Below are 24,310 nucleotides of genomic sequence, written 5' to 3' on the forward strand. Positions count from 1 at the left end.
TCTTACCCCAATAGTCTGAGCTACTGGGTAGTGGGTGTGGGAGTGGGAGGAAGGTGTCAGGAATCAGTAGTTTTTTTATTTTTTTTTATTGGACTATACCAGATTATGGAGAAGGCAATGGCAACCAACTCCAGTACTGTTGACTGGCAAATCCCATGGACGGAGGACCCTGGTAGGTTGCAGTCCATGGGGTCGCTAAGAGTCGGACACGACTGAGCGACTTCCCTTTCACTTTTCACTTTCATGCATTGGAGAAGGAAATGGCAACCCACTCCAGTGTTCTTGCCTGGAGAATCCCAGGGATGGGGGAGCCTGGTGGGCTGCTGTCTATGGGGTCGCACAGAGCTGGACACGACTGAAGCGACTTAGCCGCAGCAGCAGCATACCAGATTAACAATGGTGTGACAGTGTCAAGTGCACAGCAACAAAACTGATAATTTTAAAAAACTACCAGGTGATTTTAATGTACAACCAGGGGTCAAAAACGGTGATTCAGGACTTTACAACTGACAAAGCATTATCATGCATTACTGTATTTGCTTCTCACATTAAGTCCAGGACAGATGGGATGGCAGGTATTTTTGCCCCCTTTTATAGAAGATCCACGAAGATAACTGACTTGCCAGCCAGGATGTCTAACTTAGGATTTGAATCCAGTTTTGGCCCCAAATCCAGGACTCTTTCCCACCAGAGCAAAAGTCACCCCTAAATGAGGTTGTAAATCCATCCAGAACTTCCTTCTCCTTCATGACATGTTTCTATGTTTCATTCTCCATGAGACTGCAAAACTTGAGAACAGAAACCAGGCTGCTTTATTCACTCAGAGCCTACTACTACTAAGTTGCTTCAGTCGTGTCCGCCTCTGTGTGACCCCATAAACGGCAGCCCACCAGGCACCCCTGTCCCTGGGATTCTCCAGGCAAGAACACTGGAGTGGGTTGCCATTTCCTTCTCCAATGCATGAAAGTGAAAAGTCAAAGTGAAGTCGCTCAGTCGTGTCCAACTCTTCGAGACCCCATGGACTGCAGCCTACCATGCTCCTCTGTCCATGGGATTTTCCAGGGAAGAGTACTGGAGTGGGTTGCCATTGTCTTCTCCGACTTAGAGCCTAGCGCAAGTTATTTGTTGAGTAAATGAATAGTGAATGAATGAATGCAGCCTTTGCACCACTGGCCCATTTGCTCTGTTGTTCTCAGCAAGTTCATTGTCAGATTGGGTGCTTTTGTCCTGTTTTGGTGGCTGCACTGGCCAGTGACTGTTGGACTCAAATGCTGGTTTTACTCCAGAAACACCTGAGCTCACATTTTATCTAGATCAGAGGAGCTGCCACAAACTCTCTTTTCTTCCCTTTTCCTCAGCACATTTCTGCAGCTGAAACATTGACTGAGGCGTTGGCATGAAGAAATTCAATTTCTGTCTGCCCAAGAGTCCCATACCAGCAGACCTGTTACAGGTAGGCCTCCGTGGAGTTAGCTGTCTTTCCCAGCAAGTCAGAGTGGAAAGAGAAGGGGAGGATGATCTTCATTAAGAGGTTTCATATCCATGAGTTACTTTCTTTCTAGATGATTCTGACAGCTCCCTACAAACAGGAAAAGTCTCATCACTTCCATTCAATGATGTTATAGTCACATTACAAGTCTGTGACTGGAGCTGGGAACAGCATTTCTCAACCTCGGCATTATTGACAGTTGGGGCTGGATGAGCCTTTGTTGTGGGGGTGTGTCCTGTGTGTTACAGGGCTGTAGCAGCCCCCCCTCACCTCTACCCGCTAGAGGCCAATAACCCCCATCCCGTCATAGTTAATTTTGTGCTTCTGCCTGGGGCACTGTGCCCAGCTCTGCTCTCAGATGTTATTCTGGTTGTTTCTGTGTGGGTCCTTTGGATGAGATAACATTTATTATTTTTCCTGTTATTTATTATTATATATATATATATTTTTTGATTTATTCATTGCTTGTGCCAGGTCTTAGTTGCAGCATGTGGGATCTTTAGGTGCGCCTTCTAACTCTAGTTGCAGCATGTGGGATCTAGTTCCCCCACCAGGGATCGGACATGGGTACCCTGCCTTGGGAGCGTGGAGTATTAGCCACTAGACCACCAGGGAAGCCCCGATTTTTTATTATGTTATATAAACATATTTAATATTTGTATATACTAATAAAAATAATGTAATGTTAAGTAAGTGTAATATTTGAAGTCTAGTTGATTTAAGATAGTAGTTTCAGGTATATAGCATAGTGAGTCAATACAGATTATACTCTACTAAAAGTTATCACAAGAAAATGACTATAATTCCATGTGCTATATAATATATCCTTGTTGCTTATCTAGTTTATGTATAGTAGTTTGTATATGTTTTCTTTTTAAATTAATTGGTTTTTTAAATCAATTTTTATTGGAGTATTGTTGGTTTACAACGTTGTGTTAGTTTCTGCTGTACAACAAAGTGAGTCAGTTATGCATATGCATCAGTTCAGTTCAGTTCAGTTGCTCAGTCGTGTCCGACTCTTTGCGACCCCATGAATCGCAGCACGCCAGGCCTCCCTGTCCATCACCAACTCCCAGAGTTCACTCAGACTCACGTCCATCGAGTCAGTGATGCCATCCAGCCATCTCATCCTCTGGCGTCCCCTTCTCTTCCTGCCCCCAATCCCTCCCAGCATCAGAGTCTTTTCCAATGAGTCAACTCTTCTCATGAGGTGGCAAAGTACTGGAGTTTCAGCTTCAGCATCATTCCCTCCAAAGAAATCCCAGGGCTGATCTCCTTTAGAATGGACTGGTTGGATCTCCTTGCAGTCCAAGGGACTCTCAAGAGTCTTCTCCAACACCACAGTTCAAAAGCATCAATTCTTCAGCGCTCAGCCTTCTTCACAGTCCAACTCTCACATGACCACAGGAAAAACCATAGCCTTGACTAGATGGACCTTTGTTGGCAAAGTAATGTCTCTGCTTTTCAATATGCTATCTAGGTTGGTCATAACTTTGCTCCCAAGGAGTAAGCATCTTTTAATTTCATGGCTGCAGTCACCATCTGCAGTGATTTTGGAGCCCCCCAAAATAAAGTCTGCCACTGTTTCCACTGTTTCCCCATCTATGTCCCATGAAGTGGTGGGACCTGATGCCATGATCTTCATTTTCTGAATGTTGAGCTTTAAGCCAACTTTTTCACTCTCCACTTTCACTTTCATCAAGAGGCTTTTTAGTTCCTCTTCACTTTCTGCCATAAGGGTGGTGTCATCTGCATATCTGAGGTTATTGATATTTCTCCCGGCAATCTTGATTCCAGCTTGTGTTTCATCCAGTCCAGCGTTTCTCATGATGTACTCTGCATATAAGTTAAATAAGCAGGGTGATAATATACAGCCTTGATGTACTCCTTTACATACATGCCCTCTTTTTTGGATTTCCTTCCCATTTAGGTCACCACAGAGCACTGAATAGTTTCCTGTGCTCTACAGCAGGTGCTCATTAGTGACTGGTTTTATGCATAGCAGTGTATGTATGTCGATCCCCTTCTCCCAATTCATCCCACCCCTCCCTTGCCCTGCTTGGTAACCACAAGTTTGTTGTGTACATCTGTGTTTCCATTTCTGCTTTGCAGATAAGTTCATCTGCACCATTTTTTCTAGATTCCACATCTAAGCGATATTATACGATACTGGTTTTTCTCTTTCTGACTTACTTCACTCTGTATGACAGTCTCTAGGTCCATCCAGATCTCTGCAAATGGCACTATTTCATTCTTTGATGGCTGAGTAATATTCCATTGTGTATATGTACCACATGTTCCTTATCCATTCATCCACTGATGGACATCTAGGTTGCTTCCATGTCCTGGCTATTGTAAATAGTGCTGCTATAAACATTGGGGTGCATGTATCTTTTTGAATTATGGTTTGCTCTGACATATGGATGAAATAACATTTAAATTGGTTAACTTTGAGGAAAGCAGATTGCCCCTATCAGGTGGGTGAATATAACAAAAGACTCACCTCCTACAAGCAACAGGGAATCCTGCCAGCAGATGGCCTTTGGACTTGAACTGCAACGCCAGCTGTTCCCTGGGTCTCCGTCTTGATGGCCTTTCACCTTGAACTACAGGTTTCAGACTTTCCAGCCTTCATAATCATGTGAGTTGATTCTCTAAAATAAATTTCTCTGTGTGTGTGTATATATATACACAGATCCTTTGGATTCTTTCTCTGGAGAACTCTGACAAATACAACCCAGTAGTAACAACCCAGAGTATCTCCAGGCATTGCCAGGTGACTCCCAGGGGGTAGAATAGTCCCAGTTGAGAACCACCGCTGCTGACAGGTGAGGCTGGCATTCTTTTGCGGCATAGTTCCTGAAAAGGCTGACCTGGCTAGAATAGTCCAGAACCAAATGGAGGCTAAAATACTTTCTGGAAGGTGTTCTCTATGTGTGGTTCCAAGCCTGGTCTGACAGCAGAGGTTTCAAGGAACCTCTGGAATATCTTGAGCTTAAACTAGTCAACTTGGCCTTGAGCCATTAAATTCTCTCTTCTAGAAAAACTGTATCATATTTGCCTAAGTTTTACTTCAAAGAAAAATTAAAGCATATCAACTTTAAATCCAGTCCTTACGCTGCTAAGTCTCTTTAGTCGTGTCCGACTCTGTGTGACCCCACTGACAGCAACCCACCAGGCTCCCCCATCCCTGGGATTCTCCAGGAAAGAACACTGGAGTGGGTTGCCATTTCCTTCTCCATTACATGAAAGTGAAAAGTGAAAGGAAAGTTGCTCAGTCATGTCTGACTCTTAGTGACCCCATGGACTGCAGCCCACCAGGCTTCTCCATCCATGGGACTTTCCAGGCAAGAGTACTGGAGTGGGGTGCCACTGCCTTCTCCACCAGTCCTTATAGATACTCTCATTTATAAGACTTTCTCTCAGTTATCTTGTGTTGATAAATAGCATATCATTTAGAGAAGATGAGCCATAAATTAGCTGAAATCAATATAGATTTTAAATATGAGTAGAAGGATCCTGAGATAATCAGTTTTGTTTAAGGGGGCAAAGAAATATTATTCAATTATTCCTGGGTGGTAAACTTGAATATTGTAAGTCCTTTCTGAAAACAGCATTGGGTGACTCCAAAAGTACCTCATGAGAAATGCTGGGGTAGATGAATTGCAAGCTGGAATCCCGATTGCCAGGAGAAATATCAATAACCTCAGATTTGCAGATGACACCACCCTTACGGCAGAAAGTGAAGAGGAACTAAAAAGCCTCTTGATGAAAGTGAAAGTGGAGAGTGAAAAAGTTGGCTTAAAGCTCAACATTCAGAAAATGAAGATCATGGCATCCAGTCCCATCACTTCATGGCAAATAGATGAGGAAACAGTCGAAACAGTGGCTGACTTTATTTTTCTGGGCTCCAAAATCACTGCAGATGGTGATTGCAGCCATGAAATTACAAGATGCTTGCTCCTTGGAAGAAAAGTTATGACCAACCTAGTTCAATTCAGTTCAGTTCAGTCACTTAGTCATGTCCAACTCTTTGTGACCCCATGAACTGCAGCTTGCCAGGCCTCCCTGTCCATCACCAACTCCTGGAGTCTACCCAAACCCATGTCCACTGAGTCAGTGATGCCATCCAACCATCTCATCCTCTGTTGTCCCCTTCTCCTCCTACCCTCAATCTTTCCGAGCATCAGGGTCTTTTCAGATGAGTCAGCTCTTCACATCCAGTGGCCAAAGGATTCGAGTTTCAGCTTCAACATCAGTCCTTCCAATGAACACCCAGGACCGATCTGCTTTAGGATGAACTGACTGGATCTCCTTGCAGTCCAAGGGACTCTCAAGAGTCTTCTCCAGCACCACAGTTCAAAAGCATCAATTCTTTGGTGCTCAGCTTTCTTTATAGTCCAACTCTCACATCCATACATGACTACTGGAAAAACGATAGCCTTGATTAGATGGACCTTTGTTGGCAAAGTAATATCTCTGCTTTTTAATATGCTGTCTAGGTTGGTCATAACTTTCCTTCCAAGGAATAAGCATCTTTTAATTTCATGGCTGCAATCACCATCTGCTGTGATTTTTGGAGCCCAAAAAAACAAAGCCAGCCACTGTTTCCATTGTTTCCCCATCTATTTGCCATGAAGTGATGGGACCATATGCCATGATCTTAGTTTTCTGAATATTGACCTGTAAGCCAACTTTTTCACATTCATCAAGAGGCTCTTTCTTCACTTTCTGCCATAAGGGTAGTGTCATCTGCATATCTGAGGTTATTGATATTTCTTCTGGCAATCTTGATTCCAGCTTGTGCTTCCACCAGCCCAGCATTTCTCATGATGTACCTTGCATATAGGTTAAATAAGCAGGGTGACAATATACAGCCTTGACGTACTCCTTTTCCTATTTGGAACCAGTCTGTTGTTCCATGTCCAGTTCTAACTATTGCTTCCTGACCTGCATACAGGTTTCTCAAGAGGCAGGTCAGGTGGTCTGATATTCCCATCTCTTGAAGAATTTTCCACAGTTTATTGTGATCCACACAGTCAAAGGCTTTGGCATAGTCAATAAAGCAGATATAGATGTTTTTCTGAAACTCTCTTGGTTTTTCAATGATCCAGCAGATGTTGGCAATTTGATATCTGGTTCCTCTGACTTTTCTAAAACCAGCTTGAACATCTGGAAGTTCAAGCCAGGCTTCAGCAATACGTGACCCATGAACTTCCAGATGTTCAACCTAGACAGCATATTAAAAAGCAGAGACATTACTTTGCCAACAAAGGTCTGTCTAGTCAAGGCTATGGTTTTTCCAGTAGTCATGTATGGATGTGAGAGTTGAACTATAAAGAAAGCTGAGCACCGAAGTATTAATGCTTTTGAACTGTGGTGTTGGAGAAGACTCTTGAGAGTCCCTTGGACTGTAAGGAGATCCAACCAGTTGATCCTAAAGGAGATCGATCAGTCCTGAGTGTTCATTGGAAGGACTGATATTGAAGCTGAAACTCCAATACTTTGGCCACCTGATGCAAAGAGCTGACTCATTTGAAAGGACCCTGATGCTGGGAAAGATTGAAGGCAGGAAGAGAAGGGGACAGCAGAGGATGAGATGGTTGGATGGCATCACCAACTCGATGGATAAGAGTTTGAGTAAACTCTGGGAGTTGGTGATGGAGAGGGAAGCCTGGCGTGCTGTGGTCCATGAGGTCACAGAGTTAGACACGACTGAGTGACTGAACTGAACTGAAAAGTACCTCTATTGATGACAAGGATACTTCCATCAAAAATGAATATGAAGGCTTTATTAAATGAAATGTGAATTGAAGCAAACAGTATTTCCAAATTTGTATCTTATTTTAAATGTGCCTTTGAGTTGTTCATGTCACTAAATAAATTTAACATCACAAGGAGACATTTGACTGGTTCCCTCTATCTATAAATTTGGCTCAAATGTATTTTTGCAAATTGTCTTGCTGACACAGGAAGGAACCCTGAATAGTCAGCATCCTTGGCATTCTAAAGGCAAAGGGATCAAAGTTACCAAGCTCCTTGCCTTCCTCCTTCCACCTTTCTACTCTGCCTTTTTCTCCACTTCCTTTTCCCATCAATCTCCATCCCACACATCCCAGCCTCCTCCTTGGTTTCCTTAATCTCCTTGTTTTCTCCTTCTTCCTTTCAAATATGTACCTTTCAAAGATTTCCATCCCGTTGTGCTTATGTACCCATTCTTTTTCTATCAAATTTGATGGAAAGAAGAGAAAAATTTAGGAGAAGGGGGTAAGATCGATTCTTCTTCCATTAATGAGAATGTCAGCATGGAGAGGCCTCCACAAAGGCACCAGGTCTGGGAAGAGTCACGCGGAGGATGGTTCCATCCATACACTCGGCAGAATATCACTCACTCTCCTCCCATGTGAGTCTCAGGACAGGACATGTAGTTTCAACAAAGCAAACAGAGAAAGAAAAGTCAAGCTTATATAGTTCTTCTACTGCAGGGATGAATTTGCTGCAAGAATCAGCATTTTTTCTTTTGAAATCAGCTTGATTTGGCTGCATGTCCACCCGTCAAAGGTAGTAAATATTTTCAGTTGGATCTTAGAAACCTCTGCCTCCCTCATACATCCTAACGAGTCCTATAGGACATCGTTGTTGTCCAGTCACTAAGTCGCGTCTGACTCTTTGCCACCTCATGGACTGCAGCGTGCCTGGCTTCCCTGTCCATCACTATCTCCCAGAGTTTGCTCAAACATTGATCGGTGATGCCATCCAACCATCTGATCCTCTGTTGCCCCCTTCTCCCCCAGCCCTCAGTCTTTCCCAGAATCAGGGTTAGCCACCCGCAAAAATGAGGAAGGGAACTTTAATCTTTAGTTTGTGACAGTGCCTGAGGAAATGCCCATTTCCCAGGTTTCATGACCTTCTGAGGCAGGTCCCTCCAGTTCACCTTGAATCCCCCGCATCTCTGGAGCCCCTGAACCCACCTCCACTGAACTGCACGTTATATTTCCCTGATTTTGCTCTTCTGGTACCTCAGCATTTTCCCTCCTGGACATTTCAGCTCCTTTCTTCCAGGAGCATATCCCTTTCCTTTTCCTATTCTTCTCTTTCTTTTCCTTTCCAAGTCTGACCGTCTAGCCAAGGAGCAGAGGGGTGAGAAAAGGAGGTAATACCTCTTATCTTATTAGTGACAACTATGAGAATGAAGCGGAATGAATGCCTCCATAAATTACTCTCCCATGTTTCCATTTTCTATCTGCATTCTTTGATGAGTTTTCTCAAAAGCTCCTGCTAGAAATATGTGAACAAATGATTAGGTTGTACTTGCCTTCTTTTTTATTTATGTGTTTATTTTTGACTGCACTGGGTCTTTGTTGCTGCCCGCAGGCCTTCTCTAGTTGCAATGAATGGGGGCTACTCTTCGTTGTGGTGCATAGACGTCTCACTGTGGCGGCTTCTCTTGTTGCAGAGCACAGGCTCTGGGCGCACAAGCTTTAGTAGTTGTGGCACGTGGGCTCAGTTGCCCTGCAGCGTGTGGAATTTCCCCAGGGCAGGGATCGACCATGTCCCCTACATTGGCAGGTAATTCTTAACCACTAGACCACTAGGGAAGTCATGTATTTACTGTTTTTTATCTCCATTATTCATAGGTAATGTTTCTTGATTTACATTATCTCTTCATTACTTTTCCTTGTGTTCCCATGAAAAAGAGGAATTGGCTAAAATGAGCAGATCTGGAATTTGGATGTGTGTTGCTCTCCCATAAGTATATAAACTTTATCACACCTTTGCCCAGATCCTTCCCTAATAAGTGTAATTTATAGGTGTTTTTGGGCTTCCCTGATAGCTCACTTGGTAAAGAATATGCCTGCAATGCGGGAGACCCTGGTTCGATTCCTGGGTTGGGAAGATCCACTGGTACCCACTCCAGTATTCTTGGGGCTTCCCTTGTGGTTCAGCTGGTAAAGAATCTGCCTGCAATGTGGGAGACCTGGGTTCGATCCCTGGGTTGGGAAGATCCTCTGGAGAAGGGAAAGGCTACCCACTCCAGTATTCTGGCCTGGAGAATTCCATGGACTATGAAGAGTCGGACATAACTAAGTGACTTTCACTTTTCTCTTTCATAGGTGTTTTTAAATGATTAGTCTTATAGATACTTATTTTGCCTAATATGTTCAAAAGAATGCATGTGGGACCAGTTAGACTTTTTTCAGAGGTTAACTCCAGTCATTAAATAGGTTGAGTTACTTGTGACCTTATAAGACAAAGGTCTATAAGACCAAGGCTTGCAATTCTCCCTTTATAAAAGCTCTTAAGCTGTTCCTTCTTTTCATTCCCTGTTGTCAGCACATTGGTCTGAACCCATGTGACTCTCTGGCTTAGAGGTCTCAATCTACTACTGTTGCTGCCTGTAGCAAATCCTGCCACCAGCCTGTCTGGACCACGCACCTTATCTATTTTGCACACTATCCAGCCCCCCATTGCCAGCAGATGCATTTCTGACTGAGGGCTTCTCTGATGCTACCAGATGCCATCACAGTGCCTGGGTGTCAGGCTGGGAGTTCTGGGGAACCTCAAATCCCCGCCCCCAAGAGCAGCCTCAATCAGTGACTGCTGGGAGCTCACGTATAAACACCCCGGCTCCTGCATCCCTTGGGGGGGATCCCTTGGCTCTCTGTGTTCCACACTGGCCCCCAGAGTCCCCCAACAAGGTTAATCTCCAGTTACCCAGAGTGGTGAACTGCCTGACAGAGAACACGCTTCTGGCTGCCTCTGGTTCCCACCTCTCCCCACTAGTCCCACACTGGTGTTTCCTGGCATCACCCCCATAATCAGGGATTTTCACCTGAATCTTCATCTCATTGTTGACTTCTGAAGGAACTCATTCTGAGACACTGCCTCTCATGTCAGCTCCCACTAAACAGTCGTGTTATATTGAACTTTTAAAAAGTTCAAGGAGGTTAAAAAACAAAAACTTTGTTAACATCATCTCCGCTCATAAATCATTGGCAACTTGCAGTAGATAAAGTACATATGGTCTTAGTCTGTGGCTTGAGATTCTATATAATGTGGCTTTTTTCTACTGGCTATAATCCTGTTTCCTACAACTTCCTTCCACTCAAAATGGAGCGTCCAACCATTCCCAGGGGCACAGTGCTCGTCTGGACCTCCAAGCATGTGCCAGCGTTATTCCCACTACCCAAGTACACCACCGCCACCACCCCCTCTGCGCCCCATTTCAGTGTATCTAAGGCCACCAACCATTGTGACCATCGTCCTCTTTATGGGTTTTTGCTGAACACACTACAAAACTTTGGTACTTCACCTCTACTTCTTTATTCTGATATTTACCATATTTGTGTTTATTCCCATCCTGGCCTCCCACCTGAACTCTAAACCCCTCTTAGAGTAATGTAGCCATTTTCTGTCTTCAGGACCTGGAATGTAGCTCTACAAAATACTAGATGAGGAGACAAAATTCATACTCTGCCATTATTAAATGTGTGACTGTGGGCAGTATATATACATCATCTCTTGGAGCTTGTTTCTGTATTTGTGATAGATCTGTAATGTAATACTACATACAGTTTGGATGATTTGAGTGACACAATACATGTGAAAAATGCTCTCAAAACTATCAAATGGTGTCTAGTTAGCCATGATTAAGTGGTTGGCAGATAGTTCCTCCTGCTGCTGCTGGAAGTGGGAACGATCAAGTTACGTAAGACAAGCAGCTCCTTAGAGATAAAGAATGAGTGTCAGGAAAAACCAGCAAAAAAATAATATATCATTATGATGAGTTTTATAGAACCAGTTCATGAGCAATAAAATAGCATGATTCTATCTACTTCATATATTCATTAATCCTGCAAAAGTTTATTGTTTGGATGTCAGATCATTTTTCTCCTTTGCTCAGAACCCTGAGACGGCGCTTCTTTTTCACTCAAGAGTAAAACCCAAGGTCCTTAAAATGGCCTAAAAAACCCTTTCACCACCTGCAAACCACTCCCACCTTCCTCCTGAACTTGTTTCCTGTTACTTTCCTCCCTGGCTGACTCCAGCCACCCACCCCTCCCCGTGTTCCTCAAAGACATAGTCATGAGGGTGATGACTCCTGCTCTCGGTCCTTTGCTTCAGCTCTTTCCTCTGCTTGGAAGGCTCCTCTTCCAGATGTGTGCTTGGCAAACTTCCAAACTCTCCAAATCTCTCCTTAGTGAGACCTACACTGACCACCCTATTTGATATTATAACCTATTCTCCTGGTCTGGTTCTCTCTTTACTCAATTCCATTCTTTTTACTGTAGTACTTCTAACATATCTTATCATGCCCTTGTTTATTGCTTGTGGTTGTTTGGTGTTTATTATCAGGAACGCTTAGATTTGTTGACTAATAGATATCCCAAGTGCCCAGGACAGTGCCTGGGACAGAATAGCCACTGAATGAATACAGTTGCTGAATTTGTTGACTTAAGTTCTCACTGTGTGCCCGCAAATAAAATAGCTGTGATCCTTAAACTTGTGCAGTTACAGCTTAACAGTGATACCCATCTAACTAATCTTATCGACAACTAATTATGTGCCAGGCAATGTATAGGGCCCTAGAGATACAGTGGGCTTCCTTGGCAGGTCAGATGGTAATGAATCTGTCAGTAATGCAAGAGACCCAGGTTCGATCCCTGGGTCAGGATGGTCCCCTGGAGAAGGGAATGGCAACATTCTCCAATATTCTTGCTTGGAGAATTCCATGGACAGAGGAGCCTGGTGGGCTACAGTCCATGGGGTCGCAAAGAGTCGGACACGACTGAGCGACTTTCACTTTCACTAGAGATACTACAACAAACAAAGGACAGTTTCCTTGCTCTCAGATAGCTAATCCTAGCTAATCCTTGTGAAATGATATGTTGATGTTATAAAAATTCAGGTGTTAATGTATTTGAGATACTCGGCCACCAAATTTAAAATTCTCGATTGTTGTTTTCACCTCCCTGTCTCGAGGACAGTCCCCACGAGCGCCCTGTCTTGCACATAGTCAACCTCACCAATAAGGTGTCTTAAAACAAACACTGGATTGTGTAGCTCCCAAACCCTGACTTCTACACTCAGTGTGAAGTCATATTTTAATTGTATAGTATAATTTACTGTCCAAGGAGCTATTTTTTGAGACTTTTTGAGGACCTATTGCACTGAGTTGCTAAATACTAGATACTACATCAAAGAATATATGGCAGAAATTAATCTTGTCCCCTCCCCCCAAATATAGAAAAGACATAAGATTAGGCTTCCAAAACCCTGGTGACCATCCTGGTTCTTGTCTTGACCTTGCCACTGAACCAGTCATATAACACTGAAGGCAGAGTATACAGCTCAGGTCTTTCTTCAGGAGGACACCTGCTGCAGCAGGTGAGAGGTGGGTTAGCTGAAGGTCTCCAGGCTCTCAAACCTCCAGTATCCACAGTGTCCAGACCAAGACCATGGGCTCTGGGGCTGCTCCAAGCCAACAACAGGACATTCCTGTCCACCTCTGTAATGGCCAGTCTGGGCTCTGAGTCTTCACACCAGCCAGGCCAAAGAATCCTCAAAGCTGTTCTTGGGGGCTCTTCCTGTACGATCCTTCCCACATCCCTGTCCTAGGCTCTCCCTCTTACCCCACTGCCTCTTCCCTTTAGCTTTATGGAATATTCCTTGTATAAATCTTACATTTATAACTCTGCTCTTGTTTCCCAGAGAACTTGAAACAATGCCACTGGTACCAGGAGTGGTTCCAGAAAGCTGATGAAAAGATGGGGTTTGAGACCAGATCACTCATCCCAGGCTGGCAAGGAGGGTCCCAGTCCAAGTGGTATGTGGGGCACAGCTAGTCCTTGGCACAGATGGTTGTTCATCTGCTAAAAAAGCAGTCACTACTGTTGAGCATGGGGTCATCTGGTGGAGAGGAATGCCTTTGCCAGTGCAGTGGGTCAGGGATTTGAAAGTTATTGGGGGTTGGAGGGCGGTTAGGTATCTACAAGGAGAGTGGACATGGAGGATTCCCTGCAGAGTGACAATGAGAACTGGAATCAGATGGTTAAAGGCTCATGGGGGAGGCAGAGCCATCTCTGGTTACTTGCAAAGAGGCTGCTATCTCTGGCAGGGGAAGGGGATGATGTGAAAAGCAAGCCCAAGATTTCAGGAAGTGTGCATCTCCAGAATGTTTCAAGTGCTTAGCCAGGGCATCCTGTTACAATGGAGCCAAAGACCTGACTGGGACAACCTGAGACCATGAGCTGTGGAATGGGTGCATGAATGGGTGCCCCCGGTTTGGCTCTGCTGACGGCCCTGAACATGCGAACTTGCAGAGGTAGCCCGCACTGCCTTGTTAAGATCCAGACTCTGCTTGAGCAGGAAGATACCGTAGAGGCCTCTCCCTTCAAGACAATATCTGCTCCCCGACCTCTGCCCTCAGGAGCAGCCCCCACTGCCTCTCCTGGCTGCCTGGCCAGTCACTTGGGTTAAACCCAACAGAGGACATGCTGAGCCTGTTGAGGGAGGAGAGATTACCTCCCAGAGGACCAGCAGGAGTTGGCCAGCATCCACTGTCAGGGGAGAACCCCACCGAGGGACTGGGGTGTGAGGGGGCTGGAAGGCCAAAGAGAACAAATGGGAAAACCTTGACTTGGACTCACTTTCTAGGAACATGGGATTTAACACTCCAGCATGGACCCTGGAAGAAGGAGGCGAACACTAAGTTTTTATTCCAGTCGCAGAGCAGAGGTGAAATGCCTGAGTTACCGCAGCAGATGGCAAAACAGGATAGAAAAAGTAGATGGAAAATAGGATCAGAAACAGTTCACACTCCTTGGAATGAACAACGGTATTCATTTACAGTTTTGCACCAGGGCTGTGTTAGCTCGCCCACCTTCTGTCTTAATATAGTCCAAAGAGATCTGGGCCATCTGGACATCCCGCAGAACAGCACACCAATTCATTACATTTGTGAAATAAAGACACGACTAGTACGCTCAAGACCTTGGTAAGAAATGTGCGTTCAAAAAGATGGGAAATAAATGCTGAAGAGTTTCAAGGACAGGCCACTTCAGTAAAGCTTACAGATTCCTAAGACTAGGACTGAAAAAAAGGAGGTGCACATTTTTAGGGTCAGGGACATGTCAGGGTATCCCTCCAAAGTGAAGAGACATGGTTGCATCTCAGATTCCCTATTACAAAGAAGGAAGTACAATGCCCGGGGAGCCTTTTCACATTCTGGCGGCCAAGTACTTCACATCTAGGAATCCTGCTCTGTCTGGTCCATGCATTGGAGGGCATGACAGACTGCCAGCTTTGAGTGGAACCCGGAGCAGGGAGGACTATACAGCAGGGCCAAGATGTAGCAAAAGCAGCCTCCCCACTTAGAGCAGAGCATCTGGTAGACCCTGTGGTGTAGGATGTGTCAGTGGTGAGAAAAAATGCAGCACAGAGTTCATGGTAAGCCCAAGGAGGATCACAGCTTAGAGCCTTGGGGTTCTAGAGCAAGGCCAGATCATCTATAATGGGGAATTATACGCATCTCCTAGCATGTTACTGAGACCTGAGAGAGGCAGTGCTTGACTATAGTGTCCAATGAGCATCCTCCCACAGCTGTCCACTGGGAGATGGGTTCTGTCTCACCCGTCATTCTGTAAAGTGAAAAGGGCCCAGCAACAATCCATTAGAACGTGGAAATGGCATGTCCTGGCTTGAGCCCAAGTAAGACCAGAGGGCATGAGTCGGGTGCACAAATAGGAAGCCTCAATCTCTGCATCACCCACATGATTGCATCAGCCCTGCTTCCTCAGCTCTTTTCTGTGGCCATAGAGCAGGGTACCTTACAAATAGCTGATGGAGGAGGAAAAAGCTCCAGCAGAGTTTACAGGTGAATTGGCAAGGTTTGGGGGTATAAACTGAAAGTAAATAGTAGCATTACAACCTCATTCAGGTGAGAGACAGTAGAGGAGGGAATCTTCCTAGTGGGCAAGAGTATACCTAGTCATCCAGGTTATGTGGAAGGAGAAATGGCCCAAGGTGAGAGCATATAGAAATTGCTATCATTGGCCAATGCCCCAACCAGTCAAGCACCTGGAAGGAAAAGGACGGTGGGAAACAAGGTCCAGGGTAAAGGCAGATGGGAATGGACATGGCAGGTGACCATTTTCACATGATACTACCCAACAAAGTGTTAGTTTCTTAGTCATGTCCAGCTCTTTGCAACCCCATGGACTGTAGCCTACCAAGCTCCTCTGTCCATGGCATTCTCCAGGCAAGAATACTGAAGTGGGTAACCATTCTCTTCTCCAGGGGATCTTCTCAACCCAGAGATCGAACCCAAGTCTCCTGCATTGCAGGGCAGGCAGTTTCTTTCCCATGAGAGCCACAAAGGAAGCCCAATCAAAAGGCATCCACAATAACCACGGAACAACCAACAAGACAAGCTGATTCAGCCAGTTGACATTGGTGAGCTTGCAACACTAGACACTCTAGAGCTGGCCTGGTGGGTACATGAACGTAGCGGCCACAGTGACAGTGACGGAGGCTACATGTGGGCCAAGCAGTGTGAACTCCCACTTACCAGAGCCAGTCTAACTACTGATTCCTCTGAATGTAGACCTGCCAGCAACAGAAACCAGTGCTGAGCCCTTGAATTGGCACTGTTTCCCAGAGACCAGCAGGTCACCTACTGATGAGTTGATGACATTGGGCCCCTATTACTCTGGAAGGGCCAGCTGTTTCTCCTCATAATATAGAGTCCTATTTCAAGTATGGACTTGCTTTTCCTGCCCAAGAGCCTCGGCCAGGACCACTGTCCAGAAGCTAAGAAGTACCTGATCTATAGTCATGGAAAACTACACAACATAGCATCTGAATAGGGAACACACTTCACAGCAAAGGAGGTCATGTGATCCACAAGACACATTTCACACTGCTCCCCCAGAGGCAGCCATGTGACACAGCTGTGCATTGGCTTTTTAAAGGTGAAGCCGAAGCACCAACTCAGAGGCCGTAATCTGCAAAAATGGGATGCTGTCCTCCAGAATGCAGAATAAATCCAAGTGAGAGATCTCTATACGGTGCTATAAGATGACAACCACACAGGCCTGGAACTAAGGAGCAGAAGCAGGAATGGCCCCACTTGCCATCATTCTAAATGGTCCTCTGGGCAATTTGTGCTTTCTGTTCTTACAGCTCTGGGCTCTGCAAAGGAGACACATTCTTGGCAGAGGATAGAGCAAGAGTTCCACTGAGCTATAGATGCCTCCTGGATGTTTTGGACTCACTGTGTCCAGGACCAACAGTGAGAAGAGGAACTCCTCAACCATGTTGGCAAGAGTGATGAACTCACATCAGCAGGAAGAGCTAAGGCTGCTTTTCTACATGGGGGATGCGTGGGATCACTGTAGAGCCCAGGTGATCCACTCAGGCGCCTCTCAGTACTTCTTAGCAGATATGGTCAGTGCAAAAGGATCTCTGTAGTATTCTTCACCTTACAAGGGTATGATTACCAGAGTCTCAATCAACAGATCTTTTTACCACACCTTTCTCCTGTCCATCAGTCCCTTCAGATCAGGATTTGATCAGTATTATGGCCTGAGGCTTCTGACTTAATCCTGTTCTCTCTCTCCTTGTCTTTCACAGGCTTCCCACCCCCAATACATGTCTTGGCCTTCTAATACTATCTCGGCATCTGCTGGAAAATTCAAAGTGACATAACGGGCTTAGGTTGTTGGTTAATCTTTTCACCATCTTAAAATGAGGAGGAAAACTGAGTAGGTATATAGAGCTAGACATCACTGTTAAGTCCTGACTTAACATTTCTATAGTTTTTAAAAGTAAAATGGGAGAAATAGAAAATGATTCATATATTAATGAGCTTGCTCAGAAGTCAAGGAAATCACAAGTCAAAACCAGTCACGAGTTTGCAAAGGAAATACCTTTCATAAAGCCTGCAAACAAGTTCAGCAAAAAGTTAAACCAAAAACATGTTCATTGTTCCCACCTGCTAAAACCTAGTGCTGGTACCTATTGCTTGAGGAGTTCTGTTCTATGATAGTGCAGTGTTAAGTATGACTCATGGGCTTTAAGTGATACGAACTAATCTTTGATATGATCTTTCATTAAAAGTGGTATTTTATACTACAATCAGATACACTTTTATCTTATTGATCTAATTTTTCTGTGGCTCTTAAGAGTGTCACCAAACAAAGTATAATTAGGACAAGGTCAATTTTATGTTTGGTGGTGCTGGTGGTTTGATCACTAAGTCATGTCCAACTCTTGCAACCCCATGGAGTGTAGCCCACTAGGCTCTTCTGTCCATGGGATTTCTCGGGCAAGAATACTGGAGTGGGTTGCCATTCCCTTTTCTAGGGGATCTTCCCGACCCAGGGGTTGAATCTGGGTCTCCTGAATTGCAGGTGGTCTCCTGCATTGCAGGCGGATTCTTTACCAACGGAGCCACCATCTTATTGATCTGATTTTTCTGTGGCTCTTAACAATGTCATCAAAGAAAGTAAAACTAGGACCAGGTCAATTTTATGTCTACTACACAGTAACTGGAAATTCGGAATGCACAATTAATGTTTATATTTGTGCACTTTTTAGCAAATATGTGGTATTGAAAGACATAATCCGCTCTACTCAGAAGCAGTTCTTTTTTACTAAAGGAAAATGTGTTGGCAACTGCTCCGTTTCCATGGATTTATGATTCTAATAGGTCCTGAAAATAAAACCCAATCATTGCCAAAGTCCCACTTATGTTTTACATCAATAACATGCCCTTTATCCCTGCTTATGCATTGGGAGACACAAAAAGAACATCGTTAGTTAAAAATCCATTAGTTAAAACTTTAAAGAATTGATTTGGAGGGAGGAGAGATGTATGGGAGCTGACACCTAACACTTTATTTTTATGAAAAAGAGGAAAATTGCACAAAATAGTGACAAATTAAAAAAAAAAAAAGAACTTTTTCCAGAATACATTTGAAAGCATATAGTTCAAATTTAAACCATTTTCAGTATATAATGATGTTAACTCACTGCAGGAGACCTCAAGCAATACGAGAGATACAGTTACATCTAAGAAATTCTACTTAGAGAAACAAGTGCACTTTATATTTAATTCTCTAATTCTGGTGACCACAAAAAGAGGAACCAGAAGGTTATAGGGTTTAATCCTCATTTAACTGGAAAATCAAATGAAATCACCAACTTGAACTCCATTCCCTAAATAAGCAACTCAATTTTAGCCACACCTTAGTGTGATCTGGGGGAACTTTCCAAATTCTCAGTGGCCAGGTCCCACTTCAGACTAATTAAATCAGAATTACTGTTGTTGGGTTGTTTTTTTTTTTTAATCCACAGGTGATTCTGATGTGTGGCCAAGATTGAGATCCCCTACCTTGGATACCACAATAATTTTAAGTTTTAGCTTAACTAGAGTTATTTTAAGTTTTAAACCAGATTAAATAACAAATCTCTGTTGCTGGATGAAAGCATATTTGCCAAGTTACCTGTAATTTTACTACAGTACTGGAATGGAATCCAAATTCTTGGTTAACAGTATGTCTGATGGTCTTCCAGTCCAGGGAGCAGCCGTGTGACTGAGTTCTAGGCATTTAAATAGACGGGAAACACTGCCAGGTCTTCTCCCTCTGGTATGAAAGGATAGAGCCCTATTGGGAGGAAAAAAGTGGGTTTCATCTTTTCTCCATTCATCTTTTCTCCATTCTCCCAGCCCTGAACTCTGATATAGATCTGGAAACTGAGAGTTACATGTTGCAGTCAGGAAACAATAGAGAAACAAGTCAGTCAGAAAAAGACAAATACGGTGTGATCTCACTCACATGTGGAATCTCAAAAACCTGAACTCATAAAAACAGAATAGATTGATGGTTGTCAGAGGTTGGAAGGGAAGGGAGGGCATGGAGCATAGGGGAAATGGACAGATATTAGATATTTGAAGAATTAACTTGGTTAACTGTAAAATTATAGAAAATTTTTGTTGTTGTTGTCCTGTGAAACCACAAGATACTTCCAACTGACTCCAAACAAATCAAACACTCAAGTCAATCTTACTGTGAAATTTTTGACAGCAGACAGATTGGATAAATAACATCATTAATAATAATCTAGGACTTAGGTATGTGACTTTTTTTTTTCTTCTTGGTGAGAAGGCAGATGAACAGAGTTTGATGTATTGGGTTAGCCAGAAAGTTTCTCTGGGGTTTTTCAGTAAGATCAGATAGAAAACCTCAAATGAACTTTCTGGCCAACCCAATACGTTTGACAGCTACATGGATGTGTCTGAGAGGATGTGGTTGATGCAAACTGTGGTGTTGAAAATATAAATATATCTCTTTCAGGTAGGGTGTGTACAAGAAGATTTTATCATTATTATTGGCTAGTACATACCATTCTGTTTGCCTAATAGGTGCTGCAATGGACCTTCTGCCGTTCTTGTTTTGTATTCTCTCCTCTTGAGCTTTCATTGGAGGATCTGTGAATTAGAGATAGTAGTCCATAGTCAGTCATTTTGAGTTTGGAGTCAGACTGACTGGATCAAAACTACTGAATGTTTCCCCTTTCTACATAATTTGAGGGGAAAGACCTGCTTAACTGTTCTTATGAGACTTAAAAGAGCTTATCCAAACGTAATTCTTAAGGCTCACAGAACGTACTTAGCAACTGTCTATGTGCTGAATAGTGCCATAGGTGTTTGGGAAGTAATGATGGTCCCTGTCCTCAAGAAGCCAAGTCTAGTGAAATACCAGTCTCAAGCCTGATGCCTTAAGAGGTGGGAAATGTGATTTGGAAGACAGTAAAATCTGATGCTTGACACCCCTGGGATCAAGTCCTATTCCTCAACTTTCCCAGTGGCCCTCCAAATGATATATCAGTATACCATCCCGCAGAACCTATGAAAGAGACTGCTTTTGGGAACAGGATCTTTGCAGGTATGATTAAGTAAGGACCTCTGAATGAGAGCATCCTTGATTATCCTGATGGGCCCTAAATCCAAAGCCATGTGTCTTTATAATATATGGAAGACAGGAAGACATAGAAGAGAAAGACATGTGAAGACAGAGGCAGAGACTGCAGTCATGCAGTCCAAGCCAAGGAATGCCTGGAACCGCTAGAAGCTGGAAGGGGCAAAGAATGCTACCCTAGAACCTCCAGAGGGTGCACAACCTCGCTACTAGCATGAGTTCCAAAACTGTTAGGGAATAAATTGCTTTGTTTGACCAGAGCAAGTTTGTGGTGTGTTTCTTCATCTGTGAGATGGGGATAACATCCTAACTAGTCTGATTTCCTAAAGCCTTAAGTGGGCTAACTACCGTCTGGAGGAACTCGCAGAGGTTTAAAATGGCAAGCATTTCTTGAGCGGTTGTTCAAATCATTTATTGTGCTAGGCGCTTTCCATGTATGACTTCAGTTCAGTTCAGTCAGTTCAGTCGCTCAGTCGTGTCCGACTCTTTGCGACCCCATGAATCGCAGCACGCCAGGCCTCCCTGTCCATCATCAACTCCCGGAGTTCACTCAGACTCACGTCCATCGAGTCAGTGATGCCATCTATAATTTATTGATCAGGTAACCAAGGCTCAGAGAAATTGAGTGATTTTCCCAAAACTATCCAGCTAAGAAATTGAAAGAAACGAGATCGCAATCCTAGCCAACTACCGAGATGTCCCTGTAATGCTCCCTGCTACCCTGATGGTGGGGAAGAGTGAAGGCAAAAGGAGAAGGGGACGACAGAGGATGAGATGCTTAGAGAGCATCACCGACTCAACAAACTCCAGGAGATCGTGGAGGACAGAGGAGCCTGGCGTGCTGCAGTTCATTGGTATCACAAAGAGTCAGACACGACTTAGCGACTGAAGAACAAGGAGAAGCCCGGCCAACCAAACTTCCACAATCGGTCAGCCTCCTCTAGAAACCGCCAGCTCTGCAACCGGCAAGGGAAAGGGTTAATTACGTCACTTTGAGTAGCCACCATCACGTCATTGACCCACGGATACTTTCTAGGGCCAAAACTCCCGTGGCGCCGCACTCGCGCCTCTAGATGACGTATGACTAGACGCGGACCAGTAGAAATGCCGAATTTTCGTTTTTCCGGCTACTGCCAGCCCCTTAACTCTAGCTCGGCTGAGGAGGAAGAGGAAAGGCTAGGGGGCGGAGCAAGGCGGGGAAGCGGAAGCCGCAGCGGCGGAGCCGGGACCCGCGCCTGCCAGGGCCACACGTGTGCGGTGAGTGAGGGGGGACTCGGCGGTGCTTCTGGAGGGCCTAGCTCCCTGCCCGGTGCTGGAGTCGGAGGGTTTCTGAGGTAGAGGTTTCACCCTGTCACCAGCCGGGCGGCTTTCTGTGGCCGTCTCTGTTGTGGGAGTTTGGGGATTGACGGGAGCCTGGGGAGAAGGGCGGGTGTACAGCTCCTCTCCCTGCCACGCTGCCTAGAGAGTGCTGGGTTAGCTTTTATTACCTTCAGCCTCTAAAGTCCGGGTCCGGGCTAGTTCGCTTTCAGCCTTTCTGTTGTATGTTTGACACTCACTCACTCTGCGCCCGGTCAGGGCCAGATGCCCAGTTTGCAATCTGAATGTACAGTTGAAAGTTGTTAGCGCTAGGAAGAAATGAACTAGGTGCCGAGATAGAGGATAGGGGAGTCTAAAGAACTGATCTTTAAGCCAAGACGCAGAGCGTGGCTAGAGGCACCCCTGAAATCTGGAGACCCAGGGAAAACTACGTTCAGCCAGAGGCAGTGAGTTCAGCACTGCAATGTGGGAGACCTGGGTTCAATCACTGGGTTGGAAAGATCGCCTGGAGGAGGGCATGGCAACCCACTCCAGTATTCGTGGCTGGAGAATCCCCATGGACAGAGGAGCCTGGCCGGCTACAGTCTGTCGGGTCCCAAAGAGTCGGACACAGCACACAGACTGAGTTTGAAATTTTTCCTGTAAGCAGTGGGAAACTTCTGAAGGTGTTGGAGCAGGTAAATAACATGGAATAGATGTAATAATGGAAGATTAATCAGGCAGCAGGGAGTGGAATCATAGCAAATTGACTCTAACTGCAATCTGAACAAGAGATAAAGTGTCTGAATAGAGTAATGGAAGGGAAAAAGAGGAGATGATTCCAAGACACTGGAATGTGATGGTTGGATGTTATGGCACAGGGTCTACAAGCAAATGCATTTTGTTACATGAAAGAAGCAAGACCCCAAAGGCTGTATACTGTCTGATTCCATTTGCATGACATTTTTGAAAAGTCACAAAGCTGGAGGGTAGAAAGAAAGATCAGGTGTTGCCAAGAGAGCCAGAAGAGGATGATTGCAAAGGGGCTCCACAGGGAACCTCTGGGAGTTGTGGACAGTTCTGTAAGGTGCTGTGGTGGAGGCTACATGACTGTGGGTTTGTCAAAATCAGCACTGTGCATCAAGAAGAATGATCGACCCTAGGCGAATGAAAAGAAAGTCAACTGACATGCCTGGAAATGGAATGCAGACCTAAATAAAATGAATCTAACTAGTACAGATGTATATCCAGTGGTTAAGACTCCAAGCTTCCAATGCAGGGGACTCTGAGTTCGAAGTACTGAGATCCCACATGCTATGCTTCGCCTGCTTCCGCCCTCCCCCCCCCACCCCACCCTGGCCAACCCCACCCCACGCCTCCAATGACCTCACTGAAGGAGTGAAGGGAAAAGATGTAACCTAACTAACTTTGAAAAGCAGTGTTTTGAATGGATACTGTCAGGAAATGACAAACTGTAAATAAATACTGTAGTTGATAAATTTGTTTTTACCAACCATAACCCTGTGGTACATGTTTAGTGTTCAAGACATTAGTGTGAACTTGATACAGAAATACAGGTTTCTTTGTACACAAAAGACTAATGTACATACATATATTACCTAGCCTTGTCTAGTCAAAAGACCAAGAAGCAGTGGCACCGCAGTGACAGGCATACCTAGCACTCAGATCTCAATAAGAGGAATCAGGGTTCCTTGAAGAATGACTGACTTTAGGACTTGTGCAGAGATAAGAAAAGGTAAACTTGAAAGAAGTGCCACAAATTAAAGACATGCTAAGAAGAAAAAAGGATGGACCATGGTAAAAGGACACAGAAACTTAGAAATGTCAAAACTGGAATAATTTTAGCAACAAAATAAAGATACTGTGAGTCCATAACCCAAGTAATAAAATGTCTGTGAGGCTATACTGATGTAAATAAATGATTGAATAAATGGAGAGAAGGAATAAAGTTTACATACAGAAGAATTCAAAATAATAAAGGTAAAAGTAAGTAGGAAAATAGTCACCATTAAAACACCACAGTAATTGCTGCAGGCAAGATCCAGTGGAGAGAGTTAAAAAATAATCAGTGGAAGATACACGGTATTTGCATGCTCTTAAAATGTATCATCCAAAATATTTATTAATTGCTGTGGAGATTTTATTGTATTATTGATTCCAATTTGTTAATACTCCGCACTCTAAGAAGTGGAGCTTAATTCCCCTCCTCTTCAGCTTGGGCTGAATTTAGTAACTTGCTTTGAATAAACAGAGTATAGAAATGGAAACACTAACGTTACAGTGGAGACACCTGGCAAACCCTACCCTTAACCAAGCGATCAAGGTTACTAACACTAGTCATGTCGATATCATGCTTCCCCTAATGTGATGGGTTGAAAGGGCACTTCTTTATGGTATTCTTCCCTCAAATCCGTAATATCAGTAGATTCATGGGAAGATGTCGGACCCACCCCCAATATGGGATATTCATTCTGCACAGTGCCAGTCTCGGTCATGAGAAACAAGTGAAAACTGATAGACT

At 44.3% G+C, this 24,310-nt stretch overlaps 1 protein-coding gene and 1 long non-coding RNA gene across 5 annotated transcripts in view; one reads left to right on the forward strand and one right to left on the reverse strand.

Moving 5' to 3' along the window:
• Positions 1–2,215: 2,215 nt before the first annotated feature.
• LOC109562919 (uncharacterized) lies at positions 2,216–21,464 on the reverse strand. 3 transcript variants are annotated; one of them, XR_011568043.1, is made up of 5 exons: positions 21,269–21,461; positions 19,898–19,982; positions 18,997–19,158; positions 3,993–7,898; positions 2,216–3,325 (listed from the first exon to the last, which is right to left on the reverse strand). It is a non-coding gene; the product is annotated as an uncharacterized lncRNA (long non-coding RNA). The 3 variants fall into 3 exon arrangements; XR_011568042.1 differs by having other exon boundaries at positions 3,993–8,767; XR_002181247.2 differs by having other exon boundaries at positions 3,993–19,158; positions 21,269–21,464.
• Positions 21,465–21,591: 127 nt separating this feature from the next.
• Positions 21,592–24,310, forward strand: part of PUM3 (pumilio RNA binding family member 3) — a 41,386-nt gene continuing 38,667 nt past the window's right edge. For both annotated transcript variants that reach the window (XM_070794596.1, XM_019966016.2), the window contains exon 1: positions 21,592–21,729. The gene's annotated coding sequence lies outside the window, so the exon portion shown is untranslated. The remainder of the gene's footprint in view (positions 21,730–24,310) is intronic.

The sequence above is a fragment of the Bos indicus genome, chromosome 8, assembly GCF_029378745.1.
Source record: "Bos indicus isolate NIAB-ARS_2022 breed Sahiwal x Tharparkar chromosome 8, NIAB-ARS_B.indTharparkar_mat_pri_1.0, whole genome shotgun sequence".
Classification (NCBI taxonomy): domain Eukaryota; kingdom Metazoa; phylum Chordata; class Mammalia; order Artiodactyla; family Bovidae; genus Bos; species Bos indicus.